Here is a 23,240-nt window from a genome sequence, read left to right on the forward strand (position 1 = left end):
GGAAGTCCAAATTGGCAACATATAGAGACAGTCCCTACCCAACAGTGGGCTCACAGTCTAAAAGGGGGGAGACGGAGAACAAAACCAAACATCCTAACAAAATAAAATAAATAGAATAGATATGTACAAGTAAAATAAATAAATATATACATATATAAAATATATATATACTAGCAATCAATGAATCAATCAATCGCATTTATTGAGCGCTCACTATGTGCAGAGCACTGGAGTAAGCGCTTGGGAAGTCCAAATTGGCAACATATAGAGACAGTCCCTACCCAACAGTGGGCTCACAGTCTAAAAGGGGGAGACAGAGAACAAAACCAAACATCCTAACAAAATAAAATAAATAGAATAGATATGTACAAGTAAAATAAATAAGTATATACATATATAATATATATATATATACTAGCAATCAATGAATCAATCAATCGCATTTATTGAGCGCTCACTATGTGCAGAGCACTGGAGTAAGCGCTTGGGAAGTCCAAATTGGCAACATATAGAGACAGTCCCTACCCAACAGTGGGCTCACAGTCTAAAAGGGGGAGACAGAGAACAAAACCAAACATCCTAACAAAATAAAATAGAATAGATATGTACAAGTAAAATAAATAGAGTAATAAATATGTACAAACATATATCCATATATACAGGTGCTGTGGGGAAGGGAAGGAGGTAAGATGGGGGGGATGGAGAGGGGGACGAGGGGGAGAGGAAGGAAGGGGCTCAGTCTGGGAAGGCGATCGGATTAAAGGGATGAATAGAGGGGGTGTGGTGGGAGCTGCTTACCTTCCAGCCCGGCTGCTGCTGTGGACTGTGGCTGGCACTCCGGCGGCTGCTGAGCTTTCTGCTCTGGCTACTGCTGCTGCTCCAAGCTCCTCCTCCTCCTCCTCCTCTTTCTCCCGCTCCCGCTGGCCAATGGAGCTGGTTTTGCAGCCGCTGCTCCTCCTCCTCCTCCTCCTCCTCCTCCTCCTCCTCCTCCTCCTCCTCCTCTTTCTCCTCCTCCTCTTTCTCCTCCTCCTCTTTCTCCTCCTCCTCCTCCTCCTGCTCTTTCTCCTCCTCCTCCTTCTCCTCCTCTTTCTCCTCCTCCTCCTCCTCTTTCTCTTTCTCCTCCTCCTGCTGCAGCTCCCCCCGTTTGGCCCCCATCATCATCATCAATCGTATTTATTGAGCGCTTACTATGTGCAGAGCACTGTACTAAGCGCTTGGGAAGTACAAACTGGCAACATATAGAGACAGTCCCTACCCAACAGTGGGCTCACAGTCTAAAAGAGTGGGCCCCCAGCCGCCCACCTTTTTGCCGCTGCTTTGTATTTGTTTTTTCCTTTTTTCCCGGCCTCTCCCGCTCCCACCGCCTTCCCGAGGCTCCGGACAATTCCTGCTGGACCACTTCTTCCTCTCCCGGCCCAGGCCCCTGCCGCCTCGCTCTCATCCATCCATCCATCCGTCCATCCATCCATCCATCCATCCATCCACTCTCTTGGTAGGGACTGTCTCTATATGTTGCCAATTTGTACTTCCCAAGCGCTTAGTACAGTGCTCTGCACATAGTAAGTGCTCAATCATCATCATCATCATCAATCGTATTTATTGAGCGCAATAAATATGATTGATTGATTGATTGATTGATTCCTCCCTTCAAGGCCCTACTGAGAGCTCACCTCCTCCAGGAGGCCTTCCCAGACTGAGCCCCCCTCCTTCATCATCATCATTCGTATTTATTGAGCGCTTACTGTGTGCAGAGCACTGTACTAAGCACTTGGGAAGTACAAGTTGGCAACATCTAGAGACAGTCCCTACCCGACAGTGGGCTCGCAGTCTAAAAGGGGGAGACAGAGAACAAAACCAAACGTACTAACAAAATAAAATAAATAGAATAGATATGTACAAGTTAAATAAATAAATAAATAAATAAATAGAGTAATAAATATGCACAAACATATATACATATATACAGGTGCTGTGGGGAAGGGAAGGAGGTAAGATGGGGGGATGGAGAGGGGGACGAGGGGGAGAGGAAGGAAGGGGCTCAGTCTGGAAAGGCCCTCCTTCCTTTCCCCCTCCTCCCTCCCTTACCTCCTTCCCCTCCCCACAGCACCTGCATATATGTTTGTATGGATTTATTACTCTATTTTATTTGTACATGTTTATTCTATTTATTTTATTTTGTTAATATGTTTTGTTTTGTTCTCTGTCTCCCCCTTCTAGACCGTGAGCCCATTATTGGGTAGGGACCGTCTCTATATGTTGCCAACTTGTAGTTCCCAAGCGCTTAGTACAGTGCTCTGCACACAGTAAGCGTTCAATAAATACGATTGAATGAATGAATGAATTCGTTCGTTCATTCGTTCATTCATCCATAATAATAGTAATCATAGCATTTAGTAAGCACTTACTCTGTGCAAAGCACTGTTCTAAGCGCTGGGGAGGTTACAAGGTGATTAGGTTGTCCCACGGGGGGCTCACAGTCTTCCTCTCCATTTTACAGATGAGGGAACTGAAGCCCAGAGAAGTCAAGTGACTTGCCTAAAGTCACACAGCTGACAATTGGCGGAGCCGGGATTTGAACCCATGACCTCTGACTCCAAAGCCCGGGCTCTTTCCACTGAGCCACATTGGTTCATTCATTCGTTCATTCATTCATTCATCCATCCACCCATTCGTTCATTCATTCATTCATCCATCCGTCCATCTATTCGTTCATTCATTCATTCATTAATCCATCCACCCATTCATTAGTCCATTCATCCATTCGTTCATTCATTCATCCATCCGTCCATCAATTCGTTCATTCATTCGTTCACTCATTCATTCATTAATCCATCCATCCATCCATCCATCCATCCATCCATCCATTCATTCATTCATCCATCCATTCATAGACATCATCCATGTCCAAGACTGAACTCCTTGTCTTCCCTCCCAAACCCTGCCCTCTCCCTGACTTTCCCATCTCTGTTGACGGCACTACCATCCTTCCCGTCTCACAAGCCCGCAATCTTGGTGCCATCCTCGACTCCACTCTCGTTCACCCCTCACATCCAAGCCGTAACCAAAACCTGCCAGTCTCAGCTCCGCAACATTGCCAAGATCCGCCCTTTCCTCTCCATCCCAACCGCTACCCTGCTCATTCAAGCTCTCATCTTATCCCGTCTGGACGACTGCATCAGCCTCCTCCCCAATCTCCCATCCTTGTGTCTCTCCCCACTTCAATCCATACTTCACGCCACTGCCCTGATTGTCTTTGTCCAGAAACGCTCTGGTCATGTTACTCCCCTCCTCAAAAATCTCCAGTGGCTACCAATCAACCTATGCATCAGGCAGAAATTTCTCACCCTCGGCTTCAAGGCTGTCCATCACCTCACCCCCTCCTACCTCACCTCCCTTCTCTCCTTCTCCAGCCCAGCCCGCACCCTCCGCTCCTCTGCCGCTAATCTCCTCACTGTGCCTCGTTTTCGCCTGTCCCGCCATCGTCCCCCGGCCCACGTCCTCCCCCGGGCCTGGAATGGCCTCCCTCTGCCCATCGGCCAAGCTAGCTCTCTTCCTCCCTTCAAGGCCCTACTGAGAGCTCACCTCCTCCAGGAGGCCTTCCCAGACTGAGCCCCCTCCTTCCTCTCCCCCTCCTCCCCCTCTCCATCCCTCTTGCCTTACCTCCCCACAGCACCTGTATATATGTATATACGTTTGTATGTATTTATTACTCTTTATTTATTTATTTTATTTGTACATACTATTCTATTCACTTTATTTTGTTAATCTGTTTTGTTTTGTTCTCTGTGTCCCCCTTCTAGACTGTGAGCCCACTATTGGGTAGGGACCGTCTCCATATGTTGCCAACTTGTACTTCCCAAGCGCTTAGTACAGTGCTCTGCACACAGTAAGCGCTCAATAAATACGATTGACTGAATTGAATGAATGAATTCGTTCAGCCATTCGTTCATTCATTCGTTCATTCAGTCATTCATTCATCCATCCATTCATTCACTCATATTTATTGAGCACTTACTGTGTGCAGACCACTGGACTAAGCGCTTGGGAAGTACAAATCGGCAACATATAGAGATGGTCCCTACCCAACCACAGGCTCACAGTCTAGAAGGGGGAGACATCCATCCATCCATCCATCCATCCACGCATCCATCCATCCATCCATCCATTCATTCAGAGAAGCTGCATGGCTCAGTGGAAAGAGCCTGAGCTTGGGAGTCGGAGGTTGTGGGTTCTAATCCCGGCTCCGCCACTTGTCTGCTGTGTGACTTTGGGCAACTCTCTTCGCTTCTCTGGGCCTCAGTGACCTCATCGGTAAAATGGGGGTGAAGACTGTGAGCCCCAAGTGGAACAACCTGATCACCTTGTATCCCTCCGCCAGCGCTTAAAACAGTGCTTGCCACATAGTAGGCGCTTAACAAATACCGTCATTGTTATTATTATTAACAAAACAAGTAGACAGGTGTCAATGCCGTCAGAATAAATAGAATTAAAGCTACATACACATCATTAATAAAATAGAGTAATAAATAGGTATATAGATGCACAAGTGCTGTGGGGAGGGGAAGAAGGGGGTAGGGCAGAGGGAGGAGGAGAGGAAAAGGGGGGCTCAGTCTGGGAAGGCTTCCTGGAGGAGGTGAGTTCTCAGTAGGGCTTTGAAGGGAGGAAGAGAGCTAGTTCGGCCGATGTGTGGAGGGGGGGGCATCATTCAATCGTATTTATTGAGCGCTTACTGTGTGTAGAGCACTGTACTAAGCGCTTGGGAAGTACCATTTGGCAAAAGATAGAGACGGTCCCTACCCAACAACGGGCTCACAGTCTAGAAGTCTTGTACCCTCTACCGTTCCCCCCCCCGCCCACCTCCTCCTTCCTCTTAGCCCCGCCCAGTCTCTCATTAATAATAATAATAATGATATTTGTTAAGCACTTACTATGTGCCAAGCACTGTTCTAAGCACTGGCAGAGATACCAGGTAATCAGGTTGTCCCACGTGGAGCTCACAGTCTTCATCCCCACTTTCCAGATGAGGTAACTGAGGCCCAGAGAAGTGAAGTGACTTGCCATAATAATAATAATAATAATAATAATAATAATAATAATAATGGCATTTATTAAGTGCTTACTATGTGCAAAGCACTGTTGTAAGCGCTAGGGAGGTTACACGGTGATCAGGTTGTCCCACGGGGGGCTCACAGTCTTAATCCCCATTTTACAGATGAGGGAACTGAGGCCCAGAGCAGTGAAGTGACTTGCCCGAAGTCACACAGCTGACAGTTGGCGGAGCCGGGATTTGAACCCATGACCTCTGACTCCAAAGCCCGGGCTCTTTTCCACTGAGCCACGCTGCTTCCAAAGTCACACAGCTGATAAATACAGTGCTCTGCACGCCGTAAGTGCTCAGTAAATAAGATTGAATGAAAAGTGGCGGAGGCGGGATTAGAACCCACTACCTCTGACTCCCAAGCCCGGGCTCTTTCCACTGAGCCACGCTGCTTCTCTAATGGGCCAGGTGAGTTAGAAGGCCCCGCCCCCTCCGCCAGCATGCTAAATAATAATAACAACAATGATAATAATAATGATATGCTGGTATTTTTTTAATGGCATTTATTAAGCTTACTATGTGCAAAGCACTGTTCTAAGCGCTGGGGAGGTTACAAGGTGATCAGGTTGTCCCACGTGAGGCTCACAGTCTTAATCCCCATTTTACAGATGAGGTAACAGGGTCAGAGAAGTTAAGGTCACACAGCAGACATGTGGTGGAGTCGGAATTCGAACCCATGACCTCTGACTCCAAAGCCCGGGCTCTTTCCACTGAGCCACGCTGCTTCTCTGTTCTTCTCTGTTATTTGTTCATTCATTCATTAATTCAATCGTATTTATTGAGCGCTTACTGTGTGCACAGCACTGTACTGAGCACTTGGGAAGTACAAGTTGTTACGCACTTACTATGTGCCAAGCACTGTTCTAAGCACTGGGGTAGATACAAGGTAATCAGGTTGCCCCCCGTCGGGCTCACAGTCTTCATCCCCATTTTACAGATGAGGGAACTGAGGCCCGGAGAAGCGAAATGACTTGCCCAAGGTCACACAGCTGACAAGCAGTGAAGGCGGGATTAGAACCCATGACCTTTGACTCCCAAGTCTGGGCTCTTGCCACTGAGCCACGCTGCTTCTCTGAAACCACTCCTCTCTCTGTGTCTCTCTCTTGTCTGTCTCTCTCTTTGTCTCACTCTGTCTCTCTGTCTGTCTTTGTCTCTGTCTGTGTCTTTTTCTGTCTCTGTCTCTCTGTCTTTCTCTGGCTCTGGCTCTCTCTATGTCTCTCTCTGTCTGTCTCTGTGTCTCTCTCTCTGTCTCTCTCTCTGCCTGTATCTCTCTGTTTCTGCCCATCTCTCTTTGTCTCTCTCTTCTCTCTCTCTCTGTGTCTCTTTCTGTCTCTGTCTCTCTGCCTGTCTCTCTCTATGTCTCTCTGTGTCTCTCTCTATGTCTCTCTCACGCTGTCTCTGTGTCTCTCTCCTTCTCTCTATGTCTCTCTGTGTCTCTCTCTATGTCTCGCTCACTCTGTCTCTGTGTCTCTCTCCTTCTCTCTGTGTCTCTCTGTCTCTGCCTGTCTCTCTGTCTCTCTTTCTCTCTCTCTGTCTCTCTCTTAGACTGAGCCCCTTCCTTCCTCTCCCCCTCGCCCCCCTCTCCATCCCCCCATCTTACCTCCTTCCCTCCCCCACAGCACCTGTATATATGTATATATGTTTGAACATATTTATTACTCTATTTATTTATTTTACTTGTACCTATCTATTCTATTTATTTTACTTTGTTGGTATGTTTGGTTTTGTTCTCTGTCTCCCCCTTCTAGACTGTGACCCACTGTTGGGTAGGGACCGTCTCTATATGTTGCCAACTTGTACTTCCCAAGCGCTTAGTACAGTGCTTGCCACACAGCAAGCGCTCAATAAATACGATTGATTGATTGTCTCACTCTGTCTCTCTTTATGTCTGTCTCTCTGTCTCTGTGTGTCTCTTTCTGTCTCTGTGTGTCTCTGTCTCTCTCTGCCTTTCTCTTTCTCTCTGTGTGTCTCTCTGTCTCTCTCTCTTTGTCTCTCTCTGCCTGTCTCCTTCTCTCTGTGTGTCTCTCTGTGCCTCTTTCTGTCTCTGTCTCTCTGTCTCTCTCTGTCTCTCTCTATGTCTGTCTCTCTTTGTCTCTGTCTCTCTCTGTGTCTCTCTCTGTGACTCTCTGTCTCTCTCTGCCTTTCTCTCTCTGTGTGTCTCTGTCTCTCTCTCTTTGTCTCTCTCTGCCTGTCTCCTTCTCTCTGTGTGTCTCTCTGTGTCTCTTTCTGTCTCTGTCTCTATGTCTCTCTCTTTCTCTCTCTCTATCTCACCCTGTCTCTCTCTGTCTGTCTCTCTTTGTCTCTGTCTCTGTGTCTCTTTCTGTCTGTCTGTCTCTCTCTTTCTCTCTCTCTCTGTCTTGCTCTGTCTCTCTCTGTGTCTGTCTCTCTTTGTCTCTGTCTCTCTGTGTCTCTTTCTGCCTGTCTCTCTTTGTCTCTGTCTCTCTGTGTCTCTTTCTGTCTGTCTCTCTGTGTGTCTCTCTGTGTCTCTGTCTCTCTGCCTGTCTCACTCACTCACTCACTCACTCAATCAATCGTATTTATTGAGCGCTTACCGTGTGCAGAGCACTGTACTAAGCGCTTGGGAAGTACAAGTTGGCAACATATAGAGACGGTCCCCACCCAACAGTGGGCTCACAGTCTAGAAGAGGGAGACAGAGAACAAAACCAAACATATTAACAAAATAAAATAAATAGAATAGATATGTACAAGTAAAATAAATAAATAAATAGAGGAATAAATTTGTACAAACATATATACATATATACAGGTGCTGTGGGGAAGGGAAGGAGGTATAAATACACTCAATCGTATTTCTTGAGCGCTTACTGTGTGCAGAGCACTGTACTAAGCGCTTGGCAAGTACAATTTGGAAACAGAGAGGGGCAATCCCTGCCCACAATCATCAATCAATCAATCGTATTTATTGAGCGCTTACTGTGTGCAGAGCACTGTACTAAGCGCTTGGGAAGGACAAGTCGGCAACACATAGAGACGGTCCCTACCCAACAGCGGGCTCACAGTCTAGAAGGGGGGAGACAGACATGGAAATATGTAAACAGGCATCAATAGCATCGATATAAGCAAACAGAATTACAGATCAATCGTATTTATTGAGCGCTTACTGTGTGCAGAGCACTGTACTAAGCGCTTGGGAAGTACAAGTTGAAGCAGCGCGGCTCAGTGGAAAGAGCCCGGGCTTTGGAGTCAGAGGTCATGGGTTCGAATACCGCTCTGCCACATGTCTGCTGTGTGAACTTAGGCAAGTCACTTAACTTCTCTGAGCCTCAGTTCCCTCATCTGTAAAATGGGGATTAAAACTGTGAGCCCCACGTGGGACAACCTGATCACCTTGTATCCCCCCCAGTGCTTAGAACAGTGCTTTGCACATAGTAAGCGCTTAACAAATGTCATTATTATTATTATTATTACTACTATTATTATTATTACAAGTTGGCAACATATAGAGACGGTCCCTACCGAACAGTGGGCTCACAGTCTAAAAGATATTATGTCCACATCAAAACGAGTAAACAGGTATTAATACAAATAAATAGAATTCACTCAATCGTATTTATTTTACTTGAACTTATCTATTCTATTTATTTTATTTTGTTAATCTGTTTTGTTTTGTTCTCTGTCTCCCCCTTGTAGACTGTGAGCCCGCTGTTGGGTAGGGACCATCTCTATATGTTGCCAACTTGTACTTCCCAAGCGCTTAGTACAGTGCTCTGCACACAGTAAGCACTCAATAAATATGATTGATTGATTAAGCGCTTAACAGATGCCATTATTATCATTATTATTATTATTATTACAAGTTGGCAACCTATAGAGACAGTCCCTACCTAACAGTGGGCTCACAGTCTAAAAGATATATGTCCACATCAGAACGAGTAAACAGGCATTAATACAAATAAATAGAATTCACTCAATCGTATCTATTTTACTTGGACCTATCTATTCTATTTATTTTATTTTGTTAATATGTTTGGTTTTGTTGCCTGTCTCCCCCTTCCAGACTGTGAGCCCGCTGTTGGGTAGGGACCGTCTCTATGTGTTGCCCACTTGTACTTCCCAAGCGCTTAGTACAGTGCTCTGCAAGCAGTAAGCGCTCAATAAATACGATTGATTGAGTGATTAAGGGCTTAACAAATGCCATTATTATCATCAATTATTATTATTATTACAAGTTGGCAACATCTAGAGACGGTCCCTACCCAACAGCGGGCTCACAGTCTAAAAGATATATGTCCACATCATCATCAGTCGTATTTATTGAGCGCTTCCTGCGTGCAGAGCACTGTACTAAGTGCTTGTGAAGTCCAAGTTGGCAACCTACAGAGACGGTCCCTACCCAACAGTGGGCTCACAGTCTAAAAGATATATGTGCACATCATCATCAATCGTATTTATTGAGCGCTTCCTGCGTGCAGAGCACTGTACTAAGCGCTTGGGAAGTCCAAGTTGGCAACCTACAGAGACGGTCCCTACCCAACAGTGGGCTCACAGTCTAAAAGATATATGTCCACATCATCATCAATCGTATTTAGCATGGCTCAGTGGAAAGAGCCCGGGATTTGGAGTCAGAGGTCATGGGTTCAAATCCCGCCTCCGCCACTTGTCAGCTGTGTGACTTTGGGCAAGTCGCTTCACTTCTCTGGGCCTCAGTTCCCTCAACTGTAAAATGGGGATAAAGACTGTGAGCCCCCCGTGGGACAACCTGATCACCTTGTAACCCTCCCCAGTGCTTAGAACAGTGCTTTGCACATAGTAAGCGCTTAATAAATGCCATTATTATTATTATTATTATTTATTGAGTGCTTACTGTGTGCAGAGCACTGTACTAAGCGCTTGGGAAGTACAAGTTGGCAACCTATAGAGACAGTCCCTACCCAACAGTGGGCTCCCATCAAGACGAGTAAACAGGCATTAATACAAATAAATGGAATTCACTCAGTTGTATTTATTGAGAGCCCACTGTGCGCAGAGCACTGTGCTAAGCGCTGGTCTCCTTCCGTCTGTGTGTCTCTCTGGGTGTCTCTCCCTCTTTGTCTCTGCCTGTCTCATCATCATCAACCACATTTATTGAGCGCTTACTATGTGCACAGCACTGTACTAAGCGCTTGGGAAGTCCAAGTTGGCAACATCTAGAGACGGTCCCTACCCAACTGTGGGCTCACAGTCTAAAAGATATATGTCCACATCATCATCAGTCGTATTTATTGAGCGCTTACTGAGCGCAGAGCACTGTACTAAGCGCTTGGGAAGTACAAGTTGGCAACATCTAGAGACGGTCCCTACCCAACAGTGGGCTCCCATCAAGACGAGTAAACAGGCATTAACACAAATAAACGGAATTCACTCAGCCGTATTTATTCAGCGCTCACTGTGCAGAGCACTGTACTAAGCGCTTGGGAAGTACAAGTTGGCAACATACAGAGACGGTCCCTACCCAACAGTGGGCTCACAGTCTAAAAGACATATGTCCACATCATCATCAGTCGTATTTATTGAGCGCTTACTGTGTGCACAGCACTGTACTAAGCACATGGGAAGTACAAGTTGGCAACAACTACAGACGGTCCCTACCCAACAGTGGGCTCACAGTCTAAAAGATATATGTCCACATCGTCATCAGTCGTATTTATTGAGCGCTTACTGTGCTCAGAGCACTGTACTAAGCGCTTGGGAAGTCCAAGTTGGCAACATCTAGAGACGGTCCCTACCCAACAGTGGGCTCCCATCAAGACGAGTAAACAGGCATTAATACAAATAAATGGAATTCACTCAGTCATATTTATTGAGCGCCCACTGTGCGCAGAGCACTGTACTAAGCGCTGGACTGTGATCCCACTGTTGGGTAGGCACCGTCCCTATATGTTGCCAATTTGTACTTCCCAAGGGTTTAGTACAGTGCTCTGCACATAGTAAGCGCTCAATAAATACGACTGATGATGATGCGGACGTTTATCTTTTAGACTGTGAGCCCACTGTTGGGTAGGGGCCGTCTCTATAGGTTGCCAACTTGGACTTCCCTAGCGCTTAGTACAGTGCTCTGCACGCAGGAAGCGCTCAATAAATACGACCGATGATGATGTGGACGTATATCTTTTAGACTGTGAGCCCGTTGTTGGGTAGGGACTGTCTCCCTAGGTTGCCAACTTGGACTTCCCAAGCGCTTAGTACAGTGCTCTGCACACAGGAAGCGCTTAATAAATACGACTGATGATGATGTGGACGTATATCTTTTAGACTGTGAGCCCACTGTTGGGTAGGGGCCATCTCTATAGGTTGCCAACTTGGCCTTCCCAAGCGCTTAGTACAGTGCTCTGCACACAGGAAGCGCTCAATAAATACGACTGATGATGATGTGGATGTATATCTTTTAGACTGTGAGCCCACTGTTGGGTAGGGACCGTCTCTAGATGTTGCCAACCTGGACTTCCCAAGCGCTTAGTACAGTGCTCTGCTCGCAGGAAGCGCTCAATAAATACGACCGATGATGATGTGGACGTATATCTTTTAGACAGTGAGCCCACTGTTGGGTAGGGACCGTCTCTGTATGTTGCCAACTTGGACTTCCCAAGCGCTTAGTACAGTGCTCTGCACGCAGGAAGCGCTCAATAAATACGACTGATGATGATGTGGACGTATATCTTTTAGACTGTGTGCCCACTGATGATGATGATGGTCTCCTTCTGTATTTACTGAGCGCTTACTGCGCGCAGAGCACTGTACTAAGCGCTTGGGAAGTCCAAGTTGGCAACCTATAGAGACGGTCCCTGCCCAACAGTGGGCTCACAGTCTAAAAGATATATGTCCACATCATCATCATCATCATCAGTCGCATTTATTGAGCGCTTCCTGTGTGCAGAGCACTGTACTAAGCGCTTGGGAAGTCCAAGTTGGCAACCTCTAGAGACGGTCCCTACCCAACAGTGGGCTCCCATCAAGACGAGTAAACAGGCATTAATGCAAATAAATGGAATTCAGTCAGTCGTATTTATTGAGCGCCCACTGTGCGCAGAGCACTGTGCTAAGCGCTGGTCTCCTTCCGTCTGTGTGTCTCTCTGGGTGTCTCTCCCTCTTTGTATTTACTGAGCGCTTATTATGTGCAGAGCACTGTACTAAGCGCTTGGGAAGTACAAGTTGGCAACAACTGTCCCAATTGTCTCCGTCTCTCTGTGTGTCTCTGCCCGCGCCCGGCTCCCGGGAACCTCCCCCTGATTGGCTGGGGCCGGCCCCGCCCCTCCCGTCCCGCGGCCTTCTGGGAATCGTAGTTCGCGGAGGGCGGCGTCCCGGCGTCGGCGGGGGGCGGGGGGACTACGAGTCCCGGCAGGCTTTGCGCGCGCGCGGGGAGGGGGGGGCGCGGTTTCCGGGCAACGCCTGCTTCCGCCGGGCTCCTTCCGGCCTGGCCGGACTCGGGCGGCTGAAGAGGCGGCTGAGGCGGCGGCGGCTGAGGAGGACGGACGGACGGCCGAGGACGGAGGGACGGAGGGCGCACCGACGACGGCCCGACCGGTGAGGGGGCGGCCGGGCCGAGGGAGGCGGCCCGGCGAGGGAGGCGGGGAGGGAGGGAGGGACGGGCCTCAAGGAAGACGTCGAGCTCGGGGCCGCCAGGCCTCAGCCTCCCTCCCTCCATTGCACCCCTTCAGTCGTCCTTCTGGTCCGCTCACCGTCTGCCCAGCGCCCAGCAGTCAGTCGGTCAGTCGGTCCGTCAGTCGGTCCGTCAGTCTTTCCTCACGGTCCGTCAGTCGGTCCGTCAGTCGGTCAGTCAGTCTTTCCTCACGGTCAGTCAGTCTTTCCTCACGGTCCGTCAGTCGGTCCGTCATTCGGTCAGTCAGTCTTTCCTCACGGCCCGTCAGTCGGTCCGTCAGTCCGTCAGTCGGTCGGTCAGTCAGTCAGTCAGTGTTCCCTCAGCGCTGACGGTCGGCGAAGTGGCCTTCCAACCCTCATTCAGTCGCTCCTTCTTCAGCGCTCACTGCCTGCCTGCCGAGCGCTGTTCGAAGGGCTGATCGCTTATTCAATCAATCAATCAATCAATCAATCGTATGTATTGGGGCCCTACTGAATCGCATTCAAGGCCCTGCTGAGAGCTCACCTCCTCCAGGAGGCCTTCCCTGACTGAGCCCCTTCCTCCCTCTCCCCCTCGTCTCCCTCTCCATCCCCCCCATCTTACCTCCTTCCCTTCCCCACAGCACCTGTATATAATGTTTGTACAGATTTATTACTCTATTTATTTGTTTATTTTATTTGTACATATCTATCCTATTTATTTTATTTTGTTAGGATGTTTGGTTTTGTTCTCTGCCTCCCCCTTTTAGACTGTGAGCCCACTGTTGGGTAGGGACCGTCTCTAGATGTTGCCAATTTGGACTTCCCAAGCGCTGAGTACAGTGCTCTGCACAAAGCAATTGCTCAGTAAATACGATTGATTGATTGATTGATTGGGGCCGCCAGGCCTCAGCCTCCCTCCCCCCATTGCACCCCTTCAGTCGTCCTTCTGGACCGCTCACCGCCTGCCCAGCGCCCAGCAGTCCGTCAGTCGGTCCGTCAGTCAGTCGGTCCGTCAGTCGGTCAGTCAGTCTTTCCTCACGGTCCGTCAGTCCGTCAGTCGGTCCGTCCGTCAGTGTTCCCTCAGCGCTGACGGTCGGCGAAGCGGCCTTCCAACCCTCATTCAGTCGCTCCTTCTTCAGCGCTCACTGCCTGCCTGCCGAGCGCTGTTCGAAGGGCTGATCGCTTATTCAATCAATCAATCAATCAATCAATCGTATGTATTGGGGCCCTACTGAATCGCATTCAAGGCCCTGCTGAGAGCTCACCTCCTCCAGGAGGCCTTCCCTGACTGAGCCCCTTCCTCCCTCTCCCCCTCGTCTCCCTCTCCATCCCCCCCATCTTACCTCCTTCCCTTCCCCACAGCACCTGTATATAATGTTTGTACAGATTTATTACTCTGTTTATTTATTTTACTTGTACATATCTATCCTATTTATTTTATTTTGTTAGTATGTTTGGTTTTGTTCTCTGCCTCCCCCTTTTAGACTGTGAGCCCACTGTTGGGTAGGGACCGTCTCTAGATGTTGCCAATTTGGACTTCCCAAGCGCTGAGTACAGTGCTCTGCACATAGCAATTGCTCAGTAAATACGATTGATTGATTGATTGATTGATTGGGGCCGCCAGGCCTCAGCCTCCCTCCCCCCATTGCACCCCTTCAGTCGTCCTTCTGGACCGCTCACCGCCTGCCCAGCGCCCAGCAGTCCGTCAGTCGGTCCGTCAGTCAGTCGGTCCGTCAGTCGGTCAGTCAGTCTTTCCTCACGGTCCGGCCGTCGGTCAGTCGGTCCGTCAGTCGGTCAGTCAGTCAGTCTTCCCTCAGCGCTGACGGTCGGCGAAGCGGCCTTCCAACCCTCATTCAGTCGCTCCTTCTTCAGCGCTCACTGCCTGCCTGCCGAGCGCTGTTCGAAGGGCTGATCGCTTATTCAATCAATCAATCAATCAATCGTATTTATTGGGGCCCTACTGAACCGCATTCAAGGCCCTGCTGAGAGCTCCCCTCCTCCAGGAGGCCTTCCCAGACTGAGCCCCTTCCTTCCTCTCCCCCTCGTCCCCCTCTCCATCCCCCCCATCTTACCTCCTTCCCTTCCCCACAGCACCTGTATATAATGTTTGTACAGATTTATTACTCTATTTATTTATTTTATTTGTACATATCTATCCTATTTATTTTATTTTGTTAGGATGTTTGGTTTTGTTCTCTGCCTCCCCCTTCTAGACTGTGAGCCCACTGTTGGGTAGGGACTGTCTCTGTGTGTTGCCAATTTGGACTTCCCAAGCGCTTAGTACAGTGCTCTGCACATAGCAAGCGCTCAATAAATACGATTGATTGATTCCTCAGCCTCCCTCCCCCCATTGCACCCCTTCAGTCGTCCTTCTGGTCTGCTCACCGTCTGCCCAGCGCCCAGCAGTCGGTCAGTCGGTCCGTCAGTCGGTCCGTCAGTCTTTCCTCAGCGCTGACAGTCGGCGAAGCGGCCTTCCAACCCTCATTCAGTCAGTCCTTCTTCAGCGCTCACTGCCTGCCTGCCGAGCGCTGTTCGAAGGGCTGACCGCTTATTCAATCAATCAGTCAATCAATCGTATTTATTGGGGCCCTACTGAATCGCATTCAAGGCCCTACTGAGAGCTCACCTCCTCCAGGAGGCCTTCCCAGACTGAGCCCCTTCCTTCCTCTCCCCCTCGTCCTCCTCTCCATCCCCCCATCTTACCTCCTTCCCTCCCCCACAGCACCTGTATATATGTATATATGTTTGAACATATTTGTTACTCTATTTATTTATTTTACTTGTACATATCTATCCTATTTATTTTATTTTGTTAGTGTGTTTGGTTTTGTTCTCTGTCTCCCCCTTTTAGACTGTGAGCCCACTGTTGGGTAGGGACTGTCTCTATGTGTTGCCAATTTGGACTTCCCAAGCGCTTAGTACAGTGCTCTGCACATAGCAAGCGCTCAATAAATACGATTGATTAATTGATTGATTCCTCAGCCTCCCTCCCTCCATTGCACCCCTTCAGTCGTCCTTCTGGACCGCTCACCATCTGCCCAGCGCCCAGCAGTCGGTCAGTCGGTCCATCAGTCAGTCAGTCGGTCCGTCAGTCAGTCTTTCCTCAGCGCTGACTGTCGGCGAAGCGGCCTTCCAACCCTCATTCAGTCAGTCCTCCTTCAGCGCTCACTGCCTGCCGAGCGCTGTTCGAAGGGCTGATCGCTTATTCAATCAATCAATCAATCGGGCGCTTACTGTGTGCTGAGCACTGTACTAAGCGCTTGGGAAGTACAAATTGGCAACATGTAGAGACAGTCCCTACCCAACATTGGGCTCACAGTCTAAAAGGGGGAGACAGAAAAAAACCAAACATACTAACAAAATAAAATGAATAGAATAGATATGTACAAGTAAAATAAATAAATAGAGTAATAAATATGTACAAACATATATACAGGTGCTGGGGGGAAGGAGGTATTCATTCATTCATTCACTCCTGAGCGCTGACTGTGTGCGAAGCGGTGTGCTGAGCACTGGTCATTCATTCATTCACTCTTCAGCGCTGACTGCCTGCCGAGCGCTGTTCGAAGGGCTCATCATTCATTCATTCATTCCTCTCATTCATTCGTTCTCCCCCTTGTCCCCTTCTCCATCCCCCCATCTTACCTCCTTCCCTTCCCCACAGTACCTGTATATATGTTCTTCCCCACAGCACCTGCAAATATGTATATATGTTTGTGCATATTTATTACTTTATCTTGTACATATCTATTCTATTTATTTTATTTTGTTAGTATGTTTGGTTTTGTTCTCTGTCTCCCCCTTCTAGACTGTGAGCCCACTGTTGGGTAGGGACTGTCTCTATAATGTTACCAATTTGTACTTCCCAAGCGCTTAGTACAGTGCTCTGCACATAGGAAGCGCTCAATAAATACGATTGATGATGATGATGATGATCGCTTATTCATTCGTTCATTCACTCCTGAGCGCTGACTGTGTGCGAAGCGGTGTGCTAAGCGCTGATCATTCATTCATTCACTCTTTCTTCAGCGCTGACTGCCGAGCGCTGTTCGAAGGGCTCATCATTCATTCAGTCCTCTCATTCATTCATTCATTCATTCTCCCCCTCGTCTCCCTCTCCATCCCCCCCATCTTACCTCCTTCCCTTCCCCACAGCACCTGCATATATGTATATATGTTTGTGCATATTTATTACTTTATCTTGTACATATCTATTCTATTTGTTTTATGTTGTTAGTATGTTTGGTTTTGTTCCCTGTCCCCCCCTGCTAGACTGTGAGCCCGCTGTTGGGTGGGGACCGTCTCTAGATGTTGCCGACTTGTACTTCCCAAGCGCTTAGTACAGTGCTCTGCACGCAGTAAGCGCTCAATAAATACGTTCGATTCATTCATTCATTCATTCATTCACTCCTGAGCGCTGACTGTGTGCGAAGCAGCGTTCCAAGCGCTGATCATTCATTCATTCAGTCTTGAGCGCTGTGTGCGAAGGGGTGTTCCAAGCGCTGATCATTCATTCATTCATTCATTCATTCAGTCATTCAGCCTTTCTTGAGCGCTGACTGCGTGCTGAGTGCTGTTCTAAGGGCTGATCATTCATTCATTCATTCACTCCTGAGCGCTGACTGTGTGCAAAGCAGCTTTCCAAGCGCTGATCATTCATTCATTCACTCCCGAGCACTGACTGTGCAAAGTGGTGTTCTAAGCGCTGATCATTCATTCATTCGCTCCTGAGCGCTGTGTGCGAAGCGGCGTTCCAAGCGCTGATCATTCATTCATTCACTCTTTCTTGAGCTCTGACTGTGCTGAGCGCTGTTCTAAGGGCTGATCATTCATTCATTCACTCCTGAGTGTTGACTGTGTGCGCGAAGCGGTGTGCTAAGCGCTGATCATTCATTCATTCATTCACTCTTGAGCGCTGACTGCGTGCCGAGCACTGTTCCAAGGGCTGATCATTCATTCACTCCTGAGCACTGACTGTGTGCGAAGCGCTGATCATTCATTCATTCATTCACTCTTTCTTGAGCGCTGACTGCGTGCTGAGCACTGTTTTAAGGGCTGATCATTCATTCACTCCTGAGCGCTGACTGTGCGTGAAGCGGTGTGCTAAGCGCTGATCATTCATTCATTCACTCTTTCTTGAGCACTGACTGCGTGCTGAGCACTGTTTTAAGGGCTGAACATTCATTCACTCCTGAGCGCTGACTGTGTGCGAAGCGGTGTGCTAAGCGCTGATCATTCATTCATTCACTCTTTCTTGAGCGCTGACTGCGTGCTGAGCACTGTTCTAAGGGCTGATCATTCATTCATTCACTCTTTCTTGAGCGCTGACTGTGTACGAAGCAGTGTGCTAAGCGCTGATCATTCATTCATTCATTCACTCTTTCTTGAGCGCTGACTGTGTGCCGAGCACTGTTCTAAGGGCTGATCATTCATTCATTCACTCCTGAGCGCTGACCGTGTGCGAAGCGGTGTGCTAAGTGGTGATCATTCATTCACTCTTGAGCACTGACTGCGTGCCGAGCACTGTTCTAAGGGCTGATCATTCATTCATTCACTCCTGAGCGCTGACCGTGTGCGAAGCGGTGTGCTAAGTGGTGATCATTCATTCACTCTTGAGCACTGACTGCGTGCCGAGCACTGTTCTAAGGGCTGATCATTCATTCATTCATTCAATCCTGAGCGCTGACTGTGCGCGAAGCGGTGTTCTAAGCACTGATCTTTCATTCATTCACTCTTGAGCACTAACTGTGTGCAGAGCACTGTTCTAAGGGCTGATCATTCATTTATTCACTCGTCTTTCTGGAGCGCTAACTGCGTGCCGAGCACTGTGCCAAGCGCTGATCATTCATTCATTCACTCTTGAGCGCTGACTGTGCGAAGCGGTATTCTAAGCGCTGATCATTCATTCATTCACTCTTTCTTGAACACTGACTGTGTGCTGAGCACTGTTCTAAGGGATGATGAGTCATTCATTCACTCGTCTTTTTGGAGCGCTCACTGTGTGCTGAGCGCTGATCATTCATTCATTCACTCTTGAGCACTGTGCGAAGCAGTGTTCTTTGTGCTGATAATTCATTCATTCAGTCTTGAGAGCTGACTGTGTGCGAAGCGGCGTTCTAAGCGCTGATCATTCATTCATTCACTCTTGAGCGCTGACTGTGTGCAGAGCACTGTTCTAAGGGCTGATCATTCATTCATTCACTCACTCGTCTTTCTGGAGCGCTCACTGTGTGCCGAGCACTGTGCCAAGCACTGATCATTCATTCACTCCTTCTTGAGCGCTGACTGTGTGCGAAGCAGTGTTCTGAGCGCTGATCATTCATTCACTCGTCTTGAGCGCTGACTGTGCGGAGCGCTGTTCCAAGGGCTGATCATTCATTCATTCACTTGTCTTTCTGAAGCGCTCACTGTGTGCCGAGCACTGTACTAAGCGCTGATCATTCATTCATTCACTCATCTTTCTTGAGCGCTCACTGTGTGGCGAGCACTGTTCTGAGCACTGGTCATTCATTCAGTCGCTTTGAGCACTGTTTCTTGAGTGCTCACTGTGCTGAGCACTGTTCTGAGCGCTGATCATTCATTCAGTCGTGTTTCTTGAGCGCTGTTGAGTGCTCACTGTGCCGAGCACTGTTCTGAGTGCTGATCATTCAGTCGTCTTTCTTGAGCGCTGACTGTTTCTTGAGTACTCACTGTGTGCCGAGCACTGTTCTGAGCGCTGATCACTCATTCAGTCAAATTTCTTGAGCACCGACTTTCCTGAGTGCTCACTGTGCAGAGCACTGTCCTAAGCGCTGATCATTCATTCATTCAGTCATCTTTATTGAGCGCTGACTGTGTTCAGAGTACTATACTAAGCGTTGATCAGTCAATCAGTCAATCGTATTTATTAGAGAAGCAGCGTGGCTCAGTGGAAAGAGCCCGGGCTTGGGAGTCAGAGGGCGTGGGTTCTAATCTCGGCTCCGCCGCTTGTCTGCTGTGTGACATTGGGCAAGTCACTTAACTTCTCTGGGCCTCAGTGACCTCATCTGTAAAATGGGGATGGATGAAGACTGTGAGCCCCACTTGGGACAATCTGATCACCTTGTATCTATCCCAGCGCTTAGAACAGTGCTCAGCGCACAATAATAATAATAATGATAGCATTTATTAAGCACTTACTATGCGCAAAGCACTGTTCTAAGCCCTGGGGAGGTTACACGGTGATCAGGTTGTCCCACGGGGGGCTCACAGTCTGAATCCCCGTTTTACAGGTGAGGTAACTGAGGCGCAGAGAAGTTAAGTGACTTGCCCAAAGTCACACAGCTGACAAGTGGGGGAGCCGGGATTTGAACCCATGACCTCTGACTCATTCATTCATTCAATCACATTTATTGAGCGCTTACTGTGTGCAGAGCAGTGTACTAAATGCTTGGGAAGTATAAATTGGCAACATATAGAGACGGTCCCTACCCAACAGCGGGCTCACAGTCTAACTTGTGCTCTTTCCACTGAGCCATGTTGCTTCTTCATAGTAAGGGCTTAACAAATGCCATCATCATTATTATTATTATTGAGTGCTTACTGTGTGCAGAGCACTGGACTAAGCGCTGGGGAGAGGACACTACAACAATATACAGAAGAGGGTGAGGGTTGGGGAAGGGGAAGGGTCTGGTCAGTCCCCTCCCCGACTTGGGGTTTGGGGCCAGGGAGGAGGACTTGGGTGTTCCTCATTCAATCAATCATAGTTATTGAGCGCTCACTGTGTGCAGAGCACTGGACTAAGCGCTGGGGGAGAGGACACTACAACAATAAACAGAAGTGGTGGTGGTGGGGGGTGGGGGGGGTCTAGTCAATCCCCTCCCTGAGCTGGGGTCTGAGGCCAGGGAGGAGGACTTAGGGGTTCCCCACTCGTTCATTCAATCAATCATAATAATAATAATGATAATAATGATGGTATTTGTTAAGCGCTTACTATGTGCAAAGCACGGATCTAAGCACTGGGGAGGTTATAAGGTGATCAGGTTGTCCCAAGGGGGGCTCACAGTTTTAATCCCTATTTTACAGATGAGGTAACTGAGGCACAGAGCAGTTGTGACTTGCCCAAAGTCACACAGCTGACAGCTGGCGGAGCCGGGATGTGAACCCATGACCTCCGACTCCAAAGTCCGTGCTCTTTCCACTGAGCCACGCCGCTTCCCTAATCGTGTTTATTGAGCGCTCACCGTTTGCAGAGCATTGTAATAATAATGATGGCGTTTATTAAGCGCTTACTATGTGCAAAGCACCGTTCTAAGCACTGGGGAGGTTACAGGGTGAGCAGGTTGTCCCACGGGGGGCTCAGAGTCTTCATCCCCATTTTACAGATGAGAGAACTGAGGCACAGAGAAGTTAAGCGGCTTGCCCAGCGTCACACAGCTGACAATTGGCAGAGCTGGGATTTGAACCCATGACCTGTGACTCCAAAGCCCGGGCTCTGTTTCCACTGAGCCAGGCTGCTTCTCACTGTACTAAACACTTGGGAGAGGACACTACAACAATAAACAGAACAATAAACAGAAGGGGGCTGGGGGCTGGGGGGTGGGGGGGTGTCCTGATCAGTCCCCTCCCAGAGCTGGAGCTTAGGGCAAGGGAAGAGGACTTGGGTGTTCCTCCTTCAATCAATCAATCAATCAATCGTATTTATTGAGCGCTTACTGTGTGCAGAGCACTGTACTAAGCGCTTGGGAAGTACAAGTTGGCAACATATAGAGACGGTCCCTACCCAACAGTGGGCTCAACAGTCTAGAAGGGGGAGACAGAGAACAAAACCAAACATATTAACAAAATAAAATAAGTAGACTAGATATGTACAAGTAAAATAAATAAATAGAGTAATAAATATGTACATACATATATACAGGTGCTTCATTGATTCATTCAATCAATGGAATGTATTGAGCGCTTACTGTGTGCAGAGCACTGGACTAAGCACTGGGGAGAGTACACTACAACAAACAACAAAGTCCCTTCTAGACTGTGAGCCCAGTGTTTGGTAGGGACCGTCTCTACATGTTGGCAACTTGTACTTCCCAAGCGCTTAGTACAGTGCTCTGCACACAGTAAGCGCTCAATAAATGATTGAATGAATGAATGAACAAATGAGGGGGAGAGGGCAGGGGAGGGGAAGGGTCTGGTCAGTCTCCTCGAGCTGTGGTTTGAGGCAAGAGAGGAGGACTTGGGCGTTCCTCATTTGTTCTTTCAGTCAAGCATTTATTGAGCACTTAATCTGTGCAGAGCACTGTAGTAAGCATTCAGGAGAGTATAAAATAACAATAATAATAGACAGACACACTCCCTGCCCACAATGAGTTTACAGTCCAGAGGAAGCGATTTGAAGGGTGGGGTGTGAGGGGAGGTGGAAACCCCTTCTGGAGGCAGGCAAGATGGACACTGATCATCATCATCATCAATCGTATTTATTGAGCGCTTACTATGTGCAGAGCACTGTACTAAGCGCTTGGGAAGTACAAATTGGCAACACATAGAGACAGTCCCTACCCAACAGTGGGCTCACAGTCTAAAAGGGGGAGACAGAGAACAAAACCAAACATACTAACAAAATAAAATAATTAGGACAGATATGTACAAGTAAAATAAATAAATAAATAGAGTAATAAATATGTACAACCATATATACATATATACAGGTGCTGTGGGGAAGGGAAGGAGGTAAGATGGGGGGGATGGAGAGGGGGACGAGGGGGAGAGGAAGGAAGGGGCTCAGTCTGGGAAGGCCTCCTGGAGAAGGTGAGCTCTCAGCAGGATCTTTAGGGAAAGAAAAGATTCAATCAGTCATATTTATTGAGCGCCTGCTGTGTGCAGAACAGTGTACTGAGTGCTTGGGAGAGTACACTACAGCAGTAAACAAAAGTGGGGGGATCATTCCCTCCTCAAGCTGTTGTTTGAGGCAAGGGAGGAGAACTTGGGTGTTCATCATTCATTCAGGCAATCATTTATTGAGCACTTACTGTGTGCAGAGCACTGTACTAAGCACTTGGGAGAGTACAAAATAATAATAAACAGGCACACTCTATGCCTACAACAAGTTTACACTCTAGAGGAAGCGACTTGAAGGGCGGGCTGTGAGGGAGGTAGAAACCCTTTCTGGAGGCAGACAGGCTGGAGAGTGATCTTTGGGGGAAAGAAAAGAACCAATCAGTCATATTAATTGAGCGTTTACTGTGTGCAGGGCACTGTACTGAGCGCTTGGGAGAGTATGCTGCAACAATAAACAGAAGGAGGGGGAATGGGAGGAGGACTTGGCTGTTTCCCAGATTGGAGGGGTGGGGAATGAGGGAGGTGGAAACCCCTTCGGGAGACAGACAAGCTGGACAGTGATCTATTGGAGAAAGAAAAGAATCAGTCGGTCGCATTTATTGAGCGCTTACTGCGTGCAGAGCACTGTAGAAGCAGCGTGGCCTAGTGGATAGAGCCCAGGCCTCGGAGTCAGAGAGACATGGGTTCTAATCCCGGCTCTGCCACTTATCTGTTGTGTGACCTCAGGCAAGTCATTTTACTTCTCTAGACCTCAGTTACCTCATCTGTAAAATGGGGGTTGAGGCTGTG

At 48.3% G+C, this 23,240-nt stretch overlaps 2 protein-coding genes across 2 annotated transcripts in view; one reads left to right on the forward strand and one right to left on the reverse strand.

Moving 5' to 3' along the window:
- Positions 1-899, reverse strand: part of SERPINI1 (serpin family I member 1) — a 97,752-nt gene extending 96,853 nt beyond the window's left edge. The window contains exon 1 of the mRNA XM_038743516.1: positions 799-899. The gene's annotated coding sequence lies outside the window, so the exon portion shown is untranslated. The remainder of the gene's footprint in view (positions 1-798) is intronic.
- Positions 900-12,557: 11,658 nt separating this feature from the next.
- PDCD10 (programmed cell death 10) overlaps positions 12,558-23,240 on the forward strand; it is an 81,311-nt gene continuing 70,628 nt past the window's right edge. Inside the window, exon 1 of the mRNA XM_038748660.1 lies at positions 12,558-12,620. The gene's annotated coding sequence lies outside the window, so the exon portion shown is untranslated. The remainder of the gene's footprint in view (positions 12,621-23,240) is intronic.

Source organism: Tachyglossus aculeatus, chromosome 1 (assembly GCF_015852505.1).
Source record: "Tachyglossus aculeatus isolate mTacAcu1 chromosome 1, mTacAcu1.pri, whole genome shotgun sequence".
Classification (NCBI taxonomy): domain Eukaryota; kingdom Metazoa; phylum Chordata; class Mammalia; order Monotremata; family Tachyglossidae; genus Tachyglossus; species Tachyglossus aculeatus.